The 16644-nt window shown below is 35.0% G+C and overlaps 1 protein-coding gene across 2 annotated transcripts in view; it reads left to right on the top strand.

Annotated features, from left to right (window-relative positions):
• The first annotated feature begins 7942 nt into the window (after positions 1–7942).
• Positions 7943–16644, top strand: part of LOC6569142 (calbindin-32) — a 31803-nt gene continuing 23101 nt past the window's right edge. Inside the window, exon 1 of one of the 2 annotated variants that reach the window (XM_001995040.3) lies at positions 7943–8167. The gene's annotated coding sequence lies outside the window, so the exon portion shown is untranslated. The remainder of the gene's footprint in view (positions 8168–16644) is intronic. The other variant, XM_032741192.2, reaches the window with a different exon arrangement.

Here is a 16644-nt window from a genome sequence, read left to right as displayed (position 1 = left end):
GTTCGTATGCAATCCTAAATTACTCACCAGCAAAGTGTACACAACAAAAAAGGGTCAAAACTCTGGCCAAAAATATAAAATGGACAAGTAAAGAAGAGGGCTTCAAAGAAAATTTGGAAAGAAAAGTACATATAAGAGCATCAATATACAATAAAGACACGAACTAAATAAATATTGGGTAGCATTGGACTAAATTAAGTACTCTTGGCAGCTGCAATATTATGTATACGTCATGTGATTGCCCTTGGGGCAAATGCTACAAAAATCGTAGCATACTTTTGTGAGAACGGTAAATGAATTTTGAACACAGACGCCAAACGACTACACCGAATATCAGACACATTCACAGTTCAACGACTGTGTGAGGTCAGTCAACAAAAAGCGGTAAAAAGAGCTAAAAACAAGTCAGTTTCATTTAGAAATCGAAGAACTTCCATTGTGCGGAAATGCTGCCACAAAAACTTGCTAATCATAAGTCGGTTTCGTAAAATAAAAGAGAAAAATGAGTAAAATTTATGTAGATAACCAATAGTGGAAATGTGGCAAAGTTGCAACTTGTTTTACCACTTGCCTCTTTACCAAAAGAAAACCTTCAATCAAACCAAAAACCCGCATAGTATTCGGCCTGACAAACCGGAAATGAAACAAGGCAGCGCAGCAGGCGGCAATGAAGAGGGACAGCTGCAGCCACCAATGCCAAGCATGTTGAGTATTGCCGAAAATTACCAAAAATGGGCCGGAGGCGGAGGGAGGCGTTGTCTAAAAGTTTAAATAGTTTCGGGCACTGTAAAATCAATAGGCGAATAGCTGTCAGCGGTTCAAGGCTTATTTTTTGGGGCACTTCTCTAGTGGTGTCTGATTTTTAGCTTGTACTTAAATACAAATGTGTTTTGTAGAATAATTACTATAATTATTTTAATTAATATCGATCTATTAATTTATTTATTAAGCTGTTTAATTGAGTCTTGTGTGCTGACATTGTAATAATAACTAAACGCCCATTTCTAAGAATCACATATCAATAAGCTTATTGCGTCTTTAAGTAACATTGCTTGAAGGTTAAATGAAGTATTATAAACTGTCTCAACCCCAAAGCCAATACTTGCGTGCTGGCAGCAAATTAGAGAGTCGAAGAGCATGATTGTAATCAAATATATTGTAGACGGAGACATAATTTGAGTATAGCTTAGCTTTAACTATACGCTATCAAATGACACATACATAAAATGTATGTGACACAGACGGATAATGAGCGGGGCGTCAAGAGTCGGGCGATGGCGAGAAACCCCTCGACAAAAGCGCACCACAATTTCAAATTCAAGGCACCCCTATTTTAGCAGCAACCCTTTGGCACAGTTTCAACTATATGGCAAAAAAAAAAACAAACTAGATGCAAACTTAAAGAGATAGTTGAACAGTTTAAATATGCTTAAGTTAATCGCTTTGGCTTAACTTTATGTTTATTGAATGGCAGCTTAAGCGCTTAAAACCGTTTCTGACAATTGAAACGATAAGTCAATTTAAAGCAGGTCAAAGAAATCAGTTCAAATGGAATTTAATTGAAGAAAGAAAGCGTGCAGCATGCTTCATGCCACATACAATTTCTCGAAACAGCTGCAAGCCAAAATCACGCCAATTTAAATGTTGAACGAAACGCTAAAATGCACTAATTAGAAATGCAAATGATGCGTTAAATCACAAAAAGCAGCTGCAAAGATTTTCACGGAAAAATGGACACGTGAACGCATATTAATTAAGCACGAGATTGCCTTCAGCTAGAGCATGGGTTAAGCATTTCAAAGCAGCCTGTCAAAGCTGCGTGTTTGCAAAAAAAAAAAAGAAAAAACGCAGTTCTCGACGCTATAATTGAAGTGTATTTAATTAAAATTCAAATTTCTTTATGTCCCTGAAGTTTAACCACTCAACGAAGGTCACGTTTTGCCCATGAGATGTTTATTATATAACATTTAAGTGTTAGAAAATCTCATCCTCAAGTGCCTGGTCATATTACCCATAAGTGCTGTGAGCATTTAAGCGTTCTGAGGTGATTAAATGAAAGTTGTTCAAGTCCTTGCTCTTAAGCTTAATCAATTTAATCGTTGTGGTGATTTTATATTTAACAAACCGTTGCACTATTTTAAATATTTTTGACTTAAGTCTATTTTTGCAAATTAAACACATTGACAGTTAATAAAGATGGATAATGAAGTTGTGCAACAGTTAGTAAAGTAACAGGCAGAATGAAGATTCTTCGATCCCATAAGGCATATATAATTCTGATCAGCATCAATAGTCAATCAGCATTGACCATATTATCCATGTTATGACTGTTGAAAGTTTTGACTTTTTGGGAGTATTGTTCAAGGGTTCTAAAACGTTTCCAAAATATGCTGGTGTTTTGAAAATCGGATCACTTTAGACAAAGCTATGACTGTGAAAAGTTTTGATTGCACATCTGCTGAAAAAGAATGAATTGATAATTTGGTCAAACAATGGCAAACGTAATTTGCAAATAAGGAAACACATTGATAGAGTCAGTTGCCTTGTTGGATAACAGTGTCAGGCAGTGTGGCAAGCGCAGCAGCACAACTGTTTTAATATAAATAAAATCAAATTGGAAAAGTGCTAGAAATGTTTTATAGACTTAACACACAAGATGCAGATGCTGTCACACCAAAAGTGTCATAGAAAAAGGCAAAGCCACAAGCAACCAATACAAATAAACACAAACGAGCAGGCAGGCACAGAAGCAAACACACCCACACACACACAGAGAGACACTCCTTCGAAAGAGGAGCAGCAATGAGCCACATGCTGAGTATGCTTTGCATACAAAGTAGCTTAGAGCCACGCACTGTGGATAGAATTGGCAAATTATACCAAAAACTTTGTAAAATCTGAAAATTTTTAGTCATCGGATATTATTATATATTGCTTCATATAAAATCTTATTTTCATTTGGAAGATGCAAATTTGTACTAGATAGATTTTCATTTTGCCTATTGTGCAAGACCAGCCAAAAGGAAGACATCGAGCAGAAGAAGAAGTAGACTCAAGGGATGCCAGCAGCTGTCAGGTTATAAACCCAACTAAGCACAGAGCTCTGTTAGTTTGTTGTTTCTGCATACATTTTGCAAATTATAAATAATATTTAAGATTATAATACCATGTAACTAAAATAATATTTGTAAACTATTTGTGTAAAACCAAAAGGCAAATCAATTCAAAAACTTGCGCAGAAACTTATAATTGTAACTCTTCTCGGCGCTTATAAATTAATGCATATCAAAACAAGCAGTTCCATGAAATTGACTATGTATGTGTGCTTATGCCTGTGTGCGTGTGTGTGTCTGTGTGTGTGTGTCCGTGGGTGTGTCTCTGCATGCATGACATGAAGTTGCGTGTAGCATTAAATGGTGGCCTGCAGCTGCAATCGCTGCCAGTTGTTGCCACAAAATGGCGCCCGTATGCTAGTCAAAAACACAAAATCGAGTTGAACAGACAAACGGTGCTCTAATATTGTATGATAGACGAACAGATAACCTGGACCCTAACCTTCTGATTGCCTTCTCGCTTTTCTTATCTGGTTTTATACAGCTCTACTTCTCTTAACCCTGGACTTCAACCTTATAATTGGTTTCTCGCTTTTCTTATTGAGCTTTGTTCACCCTCACTTCGAATCTACCCTGGTCCTTGTCATTGGCCTCTCACTTTTCTGACATTGTGTTATTCAGTTTTGTTTCTCTTATTGTTTTTATTTAAGATTGTCTTTAACTTTTTAATTGGATTCTCGCTTTTCTTAGTGTAGTTTATTCAGATTTTATTCTCTGCACACCTGCAAAAACTTATTTAGTTTTTCACTTTGTCATAGCTTTTACTTCTTGCTTCTTAACAATTTCCTCAACAATTTCGTAGGGTATTTAACTGAATGTGCAATCTGCGCATACTGCAAACAGGAGTTGACAATGCTGCCCAAAACATGTCAGGCTCCGATTATTGCAAGGGGGCGGCTCCATCTGTCAATAGTCACGCTTGCACAACGCCCCCAAAACATTGATTTATGCATATGTTGGTTTATTTACATTGTGACAGGCAGCAGAATGAACATGGTTTCAGTACAGCTTTTAACACACTATCAGTATTGTTTTCATCGGCATTTAGAAATTGTCAAGGCGTTAAATTACAAATGCCAAAAATGAAAATTAATTGTTGTTAGTTTTATTTTGACAATGCTAGAAAAATGTAGCAATTATTTTGTTGCATTGAAACTCTTGTTTGTATAAAATTTCATTAATTTTAGAGAGGGACTCGTGCATGGCCATACAATATGCGCCTAATTAATGCAAAGCAATTAACTTAATTTATAAGCATTCTACCTAGTGCCGAGCACGTACTTCTCTCCACTCAGCCATTGGCTTGCTCAATTCCATAACTATGGAATATAGGGGGACAGAGGAGCAACAGCATCAGCATTAGCAGTAGTAGGGTGAGTCACTTGAATCGATGGGCCACTTTCATTAAGTAATTCGAGTAAATCACTCCAATTGAGCATTGAATGGGTTCAATATGCTACTGCGCATTGCTATACCCTGTGGGTAAGAGAAAGGTTTGCCAAAGTTGTGGGCATCACTTTTGTACTTTTGTTAATCGTTTCTTCTTACTTTATCACAGGATATCTTCGACTCTTTCAACTCGTAATCAGCGTCTTCCTAATTGTTTTTCGCTTGTGTTTTGGTCTTTGACTTAAGTGGCAAACATTTATTGTGCAGCATTGTGTTTGCATATTAATTAATTAGCTCGCTCGATTCAAGTTTGAGTTGTCTTTAATTTTTGCCTCAAGTACAATTCATTCTAATTTAACGCAAAAACATTTTTAACACTCTGTAAACAACAATAAATAATGCTTTAACAGCTAGCCGAAAAGCTGCGGCAGCTTTGAAGAAGCTCCAAGCTGATAAAGGCCATTGTTTTCAAGTAATAATGGGTGGTTTCTATTAAAATGAGTGCAAACAAGGCAAAGACTCGAAAGTAACGTTCTGAAAATCCATTTTCCCACTGATATCAACTGAAATTCTCGTAATTTTCAAAGATTTTCGCTTATGTTTTTGATAAGCTTATATTTTTGATATTTAAATTCAAAAACTTCTTGAAAATTGTATCTTTAATGGTATAGGAACGAGATAAGAGCTCGTTGCAGAACACGGGCATTAAAAAACTTTTCACTTTTGTCGTGGTGGCAAATATTTGGGCCTTTAAATATGCAGCATTCTTTTCTTGCTTGACTTGTTGTGGATGTGTGTGTGTGTGTGTGTGTGTGTGGAGGGGATTGTCAAACGCAATAAATTCTCTCAATTGATTTTTGTATATCCTCTGTATATCTCACAACTCTGAGCCTATCGCTCTTTGTCAAAGTGAAACCGCATTTAAATGACTAATAAATTGAGAGTTTTTTTTATTTCTTACTTATTTTGATTTAACATTTGAATGTTTTATTCATGCGAACAGAGGCTGCGACCCCCAAAAACATATTAACATATTTACACATTTAAATGTTTTAATACAGCTAAAAAAAAACAGCATTTACATTTGAGAATTACGAAATGCTTTCAATGGCAATGCTGCGAAAACGATAAAAACAAATATAAAACAGCTCGTGAAGCTTTTCGCTGGATCATAATATAAACAGAACTGCAGCACTTGTACAAAACTTTACATAGTGGTATATTTAGTATAAACTTTCGATACTCTGAGGAAAAACACTGTTTTTTATTTTGGCATTTCAAGTTTCTAAGTTGGCATAACTTTGTCGAAGTCATGCAATTTTTACTTTCGAGTTTATTTTGTACAAAGTATGTTTTCTAGATTATTTCAATATGACTTATACAATTTAAATGTTCGTATTTTTAGCAAAAATCATTACATATTTTTCAAAATGTTTTCACTAGAAAAACAATTTGAGTGCTGGCTATGCTAAAGTCATTTATTACCTATTTAATTATTTTAATTTAACAAAAATTTTGTATACAAACGATTTCCGTTTGTTAGTTTTTTGTTTACAACCCGAACAACATGTGAACAAACCCCGACCCGTACCAAAGTCGGGGTAAGAGCGAAATTCTGGAAAAGCTGCTTAGTCTGCACCAATTGAGCGATAAGCGGCGCATTAAGAACGGAAATTTATTGCCAGATTTTATAGTTGAGATGAGCTACCAAATGCTCCAAAATCACAGCTGTTGTTGTCTTTGAAAATTGTAATTTGTAATTTCCGCTTCTGCGAGTCGACTCTCTCTCTCTCTCTCGCTCTCTCTATCTCTTGCTTTCTACCTCTATCTCTCTCTAGAGGGCTACTTAAAGGATTTAATGTTAGCAAAAGTTTTATTCAACTATGCTCAATGTCAAAGCAATTATATGATGTGTATATTTACGCAGTTGGAAAGTAACTCATGGTCATATGGTCATATTTAAACATCAGAGTCAGTAACAATTAACTTTACAGGCTAAGTACCCAAATCCCAGCACTAAAGGCAACCAAAAGTGTGCAAAGTACATAGGTAGTTAAGAAGAACACAACGTGAAAACGATAAAGTTGCATGAAAAATTAATGAGACACACGCTATGACAACATATGTAATAAATCAGAATTAAATAATGCTCGACTGGGATATACTCTGTATGTGAATGCTGTTGAGATTTGAATTCTAGATAAAATACATTTATCATTTTATTTATATTTATAAAGTTAAGCATTTGTTGTAATCTAAAGTATTCATGACTTACTTTTTATGCCTATTATATCTTTGCGCTTATTCCTTATAAGCACAAACATAAAACCAAAGTTTCATTATTATAATTGCTCAGAAAAAACTGTATGTGAGAATTCTATTTTAAGACTATGCTATCATTTGTTTCGATCTATTAAAATAATGGGTTGGGGAATACCCTTAATGATTAAATATACTAAACATACATATGTTTACTAAACTAGTGGCCATACATTCTTGGAATCTGCAAGAGCGTAAATTTTCATATCATATAAAACTATGTTATTGTTTTATTATTTTTCAAGTGCAGGGTATTCCAAACAGTCACAACAACAGTTGCTCAAGTATTTGCCATGGCATGAGCCGCTCTTGACATTGCTTTACACACACACACACACACACATGCGCACACTTTGAACTAAGGTCTAAAGGACAAATGCTGTAAGGCGCGCCAAAATAAAAAAACAGAAAGAAAAAGGAAAACTGTGCTTTAGAATTATAATATTGCATGCTGATAAAACATTGAAAGCCAAAGCCCCCAAGGGGATTACAATTAAAAAAGCCCACCCACACACCCACACACTGCCCCGCACACCCACACACACAGTCCAACACACACACTCACGTGATATTTGTAAAAAGACAACGTAGAAAGTTGAACTGGAGGAAATCATTTTGCGCATTATGTTCATTTGTATTTTTACACTTGTGCCATGGCAGATAAAAAACGCGCCAGCCACTTGCTAACATGCCACACACCACCCCCTATGCGCCACCACACCCCCCTTTCAGCACGCACCGACCACACTCAAGGCTCAGTTGGAGCACATTCTCAATATCACTCACACATAGGAGAAAAAAATGTTGGCCTTTGTTTTAGGTATGGTTTTGTTTACCGAATGCCTGGTAACCGCAAATGAGGCGTTGAACAACAAATTCAACAGTTTGTTGCTAGCAACATGTTGCCAGCAGCGCTCAATATTGGTTGCCCACATGTATATGTTGCATGTGGCGCCTACGCTCACTGGGCCCCTGAAAAGTCGTTGGCGTATAAGCGTTCGCTCTCTCGGGTACTTGCTCTCTCTCTCTCTCTCTCTCTCCCTTTCTCTCTCGGGTTTTTCGGCCACAAGGTGTGTTGAGTTTTTTTCAGTTGATAAACCATATGCCAGGCAGCATTTGAAGCAGTCTGCAAAGGATTCTAGACGTTAACGGTTCTTCTTGAATACCCAAAACCCGATAATAAATTGCGTATCGTGCGTTCCAACAGTTTCTGATTGTTTAAATCGAACACAAAAAGTCTTCTTCAATTCGTGCTAAAAAGTGATAGACAAACCAAAATCAACCCATAAACAATTTTTAAAAATTAAGCAAAAGATTCGTGGACAATTTGTGCTGCATTTCATTAAGTAAATATAACCAATTTTTAACCATCCAATTTTTAGAACATGAAATGTGCAACTTTTTATATGTTTTGGCCTTAAAAAATGTGTGGGCATTGTTAAATGCTTTTGAAAATTCATTCATTTTGTTTATAGATCAGTTTAATACAGTTCAAAATCGAAGAAAATTAAAAAATTCTCTTACTAAATTTAGCGTTTTTGAAGTTTTGCTTTTAAGTAGGATGATTTATAATTTAAGTTTTTTTGTTTTAACTTTAGCCTTTATAATATAAATATAATCAATATTCGTATTTCTCTGTTATATTTATGATATAAAAGAAAAGTGGAAAAGTACCGAAAGCTTCTGTAACCAAAATAATCCAACTCAATTGGTCCCAACCCTGAATGAGTCAAAACCACAATCTTCTAATTGCTGTGCACCTAAATCTTTGACCAGAGCATTTGCCAACTGTCTGTTATATTTATGGTCAACGAACGCAAAGACAATGCATGCAATTATTTATAATCTAAATTTATAGTTACGTTTGCCAAAAAGTAGAATAATTATGCTCTGTAAGGTTGGGGCACACGGACAGCTGTCATAAGACAAAATACTGCAGGGCCAACAAGGGATCAACTTTTGGCCAACAAATTGTTCAATGTGCAGATGAGCAAACAATTTGAGGCACGTTTGGCATTTTTGGTCGGTAAAGGTGGCAATGACGTAAATCGAATGCAAATGCAAATCGTTGCGCCAATCGGTAAAACTTCAATATGCTACCCTTTATGCAAATTCTCGTAAATACGACAACAAAAAAGAGAGCCCCCCAAAAAACAAACAACAAAACCAAACAAGCAACACAAAAACAAGAGAGTCGCATTTAAAATGCTTGAATTTCAATTAAAAAGGGTCCGAGATATAATAAAAAAAAAATCGTGAACAACAAGAAAAATGTATATAAACGCCAAGAGTAATTTATATTCATATTACGTATATGCAGAGGGCTCCCAGCTTGCACTCATTTAATGACTCACACATACATATACGAAAAGTTTACACTAAAATATCGTACTTGCTGTTGTTTGCTGGTGTTTGTTCTTTAACAAAATTTAACATAATGTGCCCTCGAGTCTGTCTGTCTGCGTCTCTGTATAAACTGTCTGCACGTCCTTAGGTCCTCGTCAGTTATCGTCTGGTATCATCTTTGTCACATTTATGTCAGCCCCAAAAGTCTCGTTAATTTATGCTCATTCATAAATATTATCATCCCACACTCACACAGAGACAGAGAAGAGTCCTGGGTCTGACAAGTACATTATCATTGCGCGCCTTCACGTATGCAACCCATTTTTCTCTTTTGTTTCTGCCTCATATTTCATCATCAAAAGTTGTCGATTTAGGTGACGGCTAATAAGTCATTTGAATGATATTTATAGACCTTGAGCTTAGAGCTATTCGAATGGAATCGATAAGCGCCTTTCAATTTCATTTATAGGTTTAAAAAGAAGAAGTAATATTTAATATCCCTTCCCGGGCCGAATTCTTAATCATGTGGTTTAAGTTACCATAGATTTCTAAAGCTTGTTGCCCTATTGCAAATATATTTAATTATTTTTGTCTGTATGGAGAATGAATCATATTTCTCTCGGCAATTATAATTAATTATATAAATGCATTTCGTATTACAGATACCTTTTAGCTATGAAATGCAAATCACAAATTTATTCACAATAAAAATGACAGATACCAAATTTATCGACTAAATGTTTATTTTCAATTACTCATGCAATTTAATTTGTATCAATGCTTTTAATTGACTGAAATTGATAAATTCAATTTTCATATTAATAAATTTAAGCTTTTCATTTGCTGCTAATCCAGTAAAAATACCATTTCTATAGAAAAAAGTAACGGAAAATGTACTTTTATATGGTTTATTGGAAGAGGACACATGATAAAATATGTAAACATGCCTTCATTAATAGAGAATTTGATGTAACTAAAATTTGTGAACCTCACTTAAAATAACAAACTAAAATTATTTATTCCTAGGCATTTGCTTGCCAATTGAAATGGTTTATTATTCATACTAATTATTGTTGTAAATTTATTTTTAAATAAATGATATTTTGAAGCTTTTGAACATTTTGATGCATTTGCACTTTTATACCACACACCTCAATTTGACAATTAACGGTTAATTAATTGTGGCAAGTGACATGTGAAATTAAATCAGATTAATTGGCCGACATTTTCTGGTTTAACGCACAGACAAACAAATTGTCATTTAGCGCTGAATAATGCTGTTTGCCACACGTAAATCGATGTGATTTGCATGTTGCAAGTAGGCCAGAATTTATTACGCTTGACTTGCTGCAAAGAAATTACATTTCAATTCAATATTCATTTGCCGTTTAACTGGAAATATTTGCATAGGCAGTAAAAAAAATAGCGCAGTCAAACAGTCAACACCGGATAAAAGTTTACGTGCTTTTTTTGCCTTTCCTCTTGGCATTTCCTTCGACGTGGCAAATGAAATAATTAAAATAACACAAATGCTCGAGCAGCGCACACACAAAACCACACACACACATTTGGTTGTTGACTTCATTCACATTACTATTGTTGTTGGCTTTGGTGCTGTATGTTTTCTTAATTTATGAAAAGCGGCTGCTTATTCTGCACGCGCTGTGTGGCAAAAACAACAATAGCAAGAATTGCAACAATGATTTATCAAAGTAAATATGAATAAATGTCTGAGAGATGCCGGGAAGTCAATGGGCCATATTTTAATAAGCGCATTCATTCATATCTTATTTGCTGAAAGCTCATGACTTTTATGATCAACAATAGCATTAGGCATTTACTTTACAATCTAATGAGCATTCGGAGCAGGTGCTGCAAATGATGATTTTGGCAACTACAAAAAAACACTTAACAGATAAAAATAAAATGCTAAGTTATAGCAAAGTGATAAATCAGTTTTTTTAACCATGCGCAGAAGATGATTTGTGTTTTTCTAACACTGAAACGCACTTAAGCATGTAATACAAAACATTAAGCAAGGACTATAAAGAAGCTAAAACCAATAATAATAATCGTAGATGTTGATGATGATGCAAGCACTTAGTGAACACTGCGTATGAGTTATGTGCTGCAAGAAGAGTAGAATAATATGAGAGGTACTAAGAAAAAATAATCTTAGCTAAGCTTCTTCTTAGTCTATAAATTTTATACCCTTTCAGAGGGTAATGTAATTTTGTCGTCAAGTTGAAACACATTGAATGAGACATAATTGCTACTTTCAGCTTTCAGAAGAACAATTGGTACGGCTTTATTAATTTATACTGAACTTCAAATGTCGTCAATCTTCGACTTGCCGTTCTTTCTTGTTAAGTTCCTATTCAATGAACATAAGTTGCTTTGTGGTTATTTAATGATTCCCATTTGACTTTGATAAAACTCTTAATGACACTTGAGGCTTCTGGTGATACACTTAAAATGATTAAATATTAATATTAAAATTGAGTAGATTTTTGCTGGATATTATTATGAGCCAAGCACTTCAACTTGTAAGCTGAGATGTGCGAATAATATTTATGATGATGATGAATTTATGTACTATTCTCTTTGCATAGTTGATTTGAATTTTCACCTGAACAAACAACTAACTAAATTGCAGTTTGTGACTAAAATACCACTAGGACACAGTCCTTATTACAGTTACCGTAGGTATTAAACTTAACTCTTGCGTACCCAACTGTGACACAGTCCTTGACCCATAATAAAGTCATTGAATTAACCAAAAATAGTTACATTAAGTGGGCTTCACTGTAATCACTGTGGTAATTGTTATTAAGCAAGCATTGTTATGCTCTTCAAATGCCACTGCCACTTGAAAGAGGCAATTGTAAATCAGTAATTTAGGCAGGCACACCCATATACGCACACACACACACACACACACACACATACGCACACTTACACACACACAAACACATTGGTAAACAAGGCCGCAGGAATTTTCCAAAAATTATCTTTATATAATTTGAGGGGAGGTCGTAGAGAAAGTAAAAGTGCCATTAAGTAACTTTCACGCCTAACAATAATAATTCGAATAATTACATGTTGGCCAAGAAGTTGCTGAGTGGTAGTCAAGTGGGTGGAGGGCATACAGTGTTGCCCTTTGCCGCAGGCACGCCAAATATTTTGCCAAAAATATTTAAAGAGCATGAAGCGGAGGCAATCAGCATAAATATTATTATACCCTGCACGATATTAAGAGCGTATAAGGGAGAGCATATTAAGGTCGAAGACAGCCTATATAATTTATATATGCTCGCACCTTTCAACATGATCATGACTCAGACAGATCATAGTGAAATCGGAAACTATACAAATGGGAAATATGAACAAATGGACAAATGGACGATAAAATGTACCAAAAATTCTTCTTAACTCTTTCAGTTCTATCAGAAAACCTTTTACAATTCAAATCAATTATAGTTTTCTCAACACACATTTATGATTTTTGTGATATATTTGGTCAGGGTATTTTCTAGTCGGGCACACACATTTGTAGATGGTTGTACTTGTTATTTAGTGTTTTTTTTATTTTCCGAATGGGCGGGGTGAAAAACCAGAAATCTTTCGACACCTCCATTGTGCGCTAGATATCCAGCTGCTTAATTATGTTGGTCTGGCCCATTATTATTTATTATTATTATTCATTCTTGATTATTATTTATACAAAGGCGCATAAAAAACGTGAACGACTGTGTAAATATTTACAACATTGGCGCGTGTCTCAATTTTATGATGGAGGCATTAGTCGGTCAATATATCAAACTCAAGATTAGCCGTAGCTGTGTGGGAGGGTTAATCAAGAAGCTGTGTGGCGTCATAAAATGGCATTTGCAACAGGCGGTAACATATTTAATGAGCCAGTTTTTTTACCGACAAACAATTAAAAACTTCTTTGAAATGGCTGCGATGGATAAATAATATTAAAATTGCTATACAATCGTAAATTTTCATCTTGTGAATTTATACAAATATAAGCCGGAAAATGTTATGATCTTCAACTTGGCCTTTATCCGGCGCTTCTTGTCTTCTTGTTGTTTTTGTTTTTTATTTATTTTTTGTATGATTGGTGATTTTCCAGCTAAATCCAGCTGAAAATGACCGATGACGCAGCAAACTGTACTTGCCCGGAATTCAGAACAGTGTTTTTCTTTCTTTCTGTAATTTTTTTGTGTGTGTTTTTTTGTGTTTACCTTAATCGACCAAGCAGCACTTTGTTATTTGTTTAGCAGACGATACTACGTATTTGGCATTCCCGTTAATAGAGCAATTATTTGATATATGTACGTAAGTATGGAAATTGTGCTGCGGTTTAACTTGTTTGCTATATGATGCTATGCGTGGCACCATTCTCTCTGATACGCCCACTGACCATATCCACAGCTTCTGCTGACGTGTCCTTGCTCCTGGTGTGTCAGTCCAATGATTGTGACAATTTCAAAATGAATGACTGACATTTCCATTTGCAAATTGACAAAAGCCGCGAGCGTTACCTCGAATGTTAAATGAAACAACAAAAATACACAACTTGCAAACTGTCACAGCATCCAACAGCAGCAGGGTATGAGAGTGATTCTAACATAAAGTTTGTCATTTAGATACCCTGTAACAAAGCTGTTAAATATTTACAAAAAATAAAAACAAACCATAATTCTGTGGGAAAATTTGCATTAAGAATTTCAAGTTCTTCAGCTGTATCGCTTATAATTTTATTATTCCAACTTTTTTAAATGATATCACAATATGCGATATTAACCAACCTATTTTTCAATGCATTATGTTATTAAGCGCCTGTAAGCGCGGTCATTACACATGTATTTCAACTGCATTTAAAATGATGGCAATCAAAAGGAAAAGTTGTCCTACATATTATTTATACATTTATTGCATAAGCATTGTAAAATCGATGAGCATCAAGACTGATAACTAAAGTGTCCTAGCATATTAAAACAAATACCTTGCATTTTTTATACAAATTTTGGACATTTAAGCAAATTGAACCCTACTCTCGTCGTTTGTGTAGCCATGACTTTTAACTTGTGCTTTGAAAAGGGTATGCGCATCTCTTTTTATTACTGCCCCGTCATGATAGTCTGCTCATCCTGAACTTTAGCCTATATTTACTCATTTTATGCCTAATTGAACTCTTGTCAAATGGCTGACATGTTGTTTACGATGTGTCTGATAGAAAAACTTTTATGTACATAACTTTGGCATGGAAACGGCTCACTTAAGTGTAAAAAATATTGCAAAAAAATCAGCGAGAAATGCTTAAGAAAAACAGAGCAACAACTTTGCCCCCTACATAGATATTTCAAGAGCGAGGCCACATCGCTGCTGCTCGCAACCCTCTCCAGAAACACAACCACCACCCTCAAAAAGAAATTTAATTAAATCACAGCTTGAGTTTTTGCTTCACCACCGACCTCTAATTAGTTTTATGCTACGCTCCGATTTTATTCTTTATACATTTTTACTATATATGTAGATTATTTTTTGGCTTGCCTTTTGTCTCTGTTAAATTGAATGCATAAAATGAAATGATCTGCTGTTGCTGTTGTCTGTAAAATCATGTGGTGCATGCAACACGCGCTCCGACAACTGCAACAGTTTTTAATTAAATTTTTATGGCAGGGCTGCAGACAGCGGGGTGCACAATTCTCGCTGTGTGTGGCCACAGACAGACACATTGGCTACTAATTAGTCTACACCATTTTGTGGAGCTTAAAATTTCAATTGTTTAAATGAACAAACTCTCTCTCTCTCTCTGCCAACGTTGCGTATGCGTAATGTCAACAAAAGTCAATTTTGCATGCAGGTTTGTTGTCTGAATTAAACACAAGCCAATATCTGATAGCTGACAAAGATTCGTAATCACACAAAGCAACATGCGATGTAATTTACACGCTGTCAATGTTCACTTTCATTTACAAGTAAGCTGTCGAGACAGCCATGAATGTTGCCATGTGTTGTGTTCACGTTAACTGATTCAAATGATTTGCAAGATACGTCATTTGAATACAGCCGAAAAGCCAGAGCAAAGCCACACAGTTGTCATGTTCATGCTAACAGAAGTTGAAGTGAATTTAAATGTAGTTATCTTTAGAAGAGATTTAGCAATTACCATTTGAGAATGGAGATTACAAGTTGTCAAACTGAGCCTATATATTGCGAATGAGAATTTTACAAAGGGATTCTTTGGCATAACGTTCAAAAAAGTCTGAGAAAATTAATAAAATGCAGCACCAAATAAAACTGGGTATTTATAAAGGCAAGCGATTATTATTTAATGAAATATTTGCTCGATTCACAAATCTATTTATAGAGTTCGGCTACATTCCTTTGTAGATGACGCAATTTTAGCACCCACTGACCCATCTCTTTAGATAAGTACAGCTCATGGACAACCCACTGACCCACTATTCGGTGGCACCACAATAGTACCAATAATATGAATTGAATAATATTCATCATTTTTGCATGTTTTCCCTCAGTTGTCAGTTGTGTTTGCCAAAAATAATTGAGAGGCTGCCACTTGAAGTTTCATTCACGACCAGCCGCCTTGTTAGATTTATCGTTGCTATATATAGACAAATTTATTATGAGTATTTGGATACCACAGAATTTTATATAATGGATACATAAGTACATCTACATCTACATTTGCATCTACATCTCGAAACAAGCAGATCAAATCATTTTGCCCAATTAGCAACTAGGCAAGATTTCGAAATCATTGAACTTGAATGAGGGATACGCCATTGCCAGCTAATTGAGTCTACACAGAGATCGAGAAATCACAAAAGAACATAGATATAAGATTTCGGAACATTTTCAAAATAGTTGTTCACGAATTTAATTTATGGTGTTTGTACACGTTTCACATGCACTCAAATGAAAGCGCTTGCAGTGAAAGGGAAAATAAATAATAAGATTTATTAAAATCCGCATACCATAAACTATTCTATTAGATATAAATATATATACGCTTGTGCTACTCTCTTCCTTATTTGCGGTGATTTATGCTGTTTAAGATCCCATAAATAAAATAGTGTTTGCATCTTTCGTTTAATTAAAAACATATGCACATTTATATATGGAAACAAATGTGTGGCCATGTGTCCGAAAACAGCATCAGATAAATACTAGTAAATTAAGCGATAATTAATCGCTGTCTAAATTGTGATAAACACAAAACTCAAGTTAATTTACTTCACAAAAAATTCTTTCCTCTATCTTCACTTAGTGCATTATCAAAAACAAACCTTAAACAAAACTCACATACATACATATATATATATGTATGTATCTATGTATCTATGTAAGAAGAAATACTTCATCGCCCTTAAGGTATTTTCTAGTTGAACACTTTCCACTCTCACATTCATTTGCCATTTTGCATACAGTTGAGATTCCTTTT

Source organism: Drosophila grimshawi, unplaced genomic scaffold (assembly GCF_018153295.1).
Source record: "Drosophila grimshawi isolate 15287-2541.00 unplaced genomic scaffold, ASM1815329v1 contig_1367, whole genome shotgun sequence".
Taxonomy (NCBI): domain Eukaryota; kingdom Metazoa; phylum Arthropoda; class Insecta; order Diptera; family Drosophilidae; genus Drosophila; species Drosophila grimshawi.
This window is presented reverse-complemented; position numbering and strand designations above follow the sequence as displayed.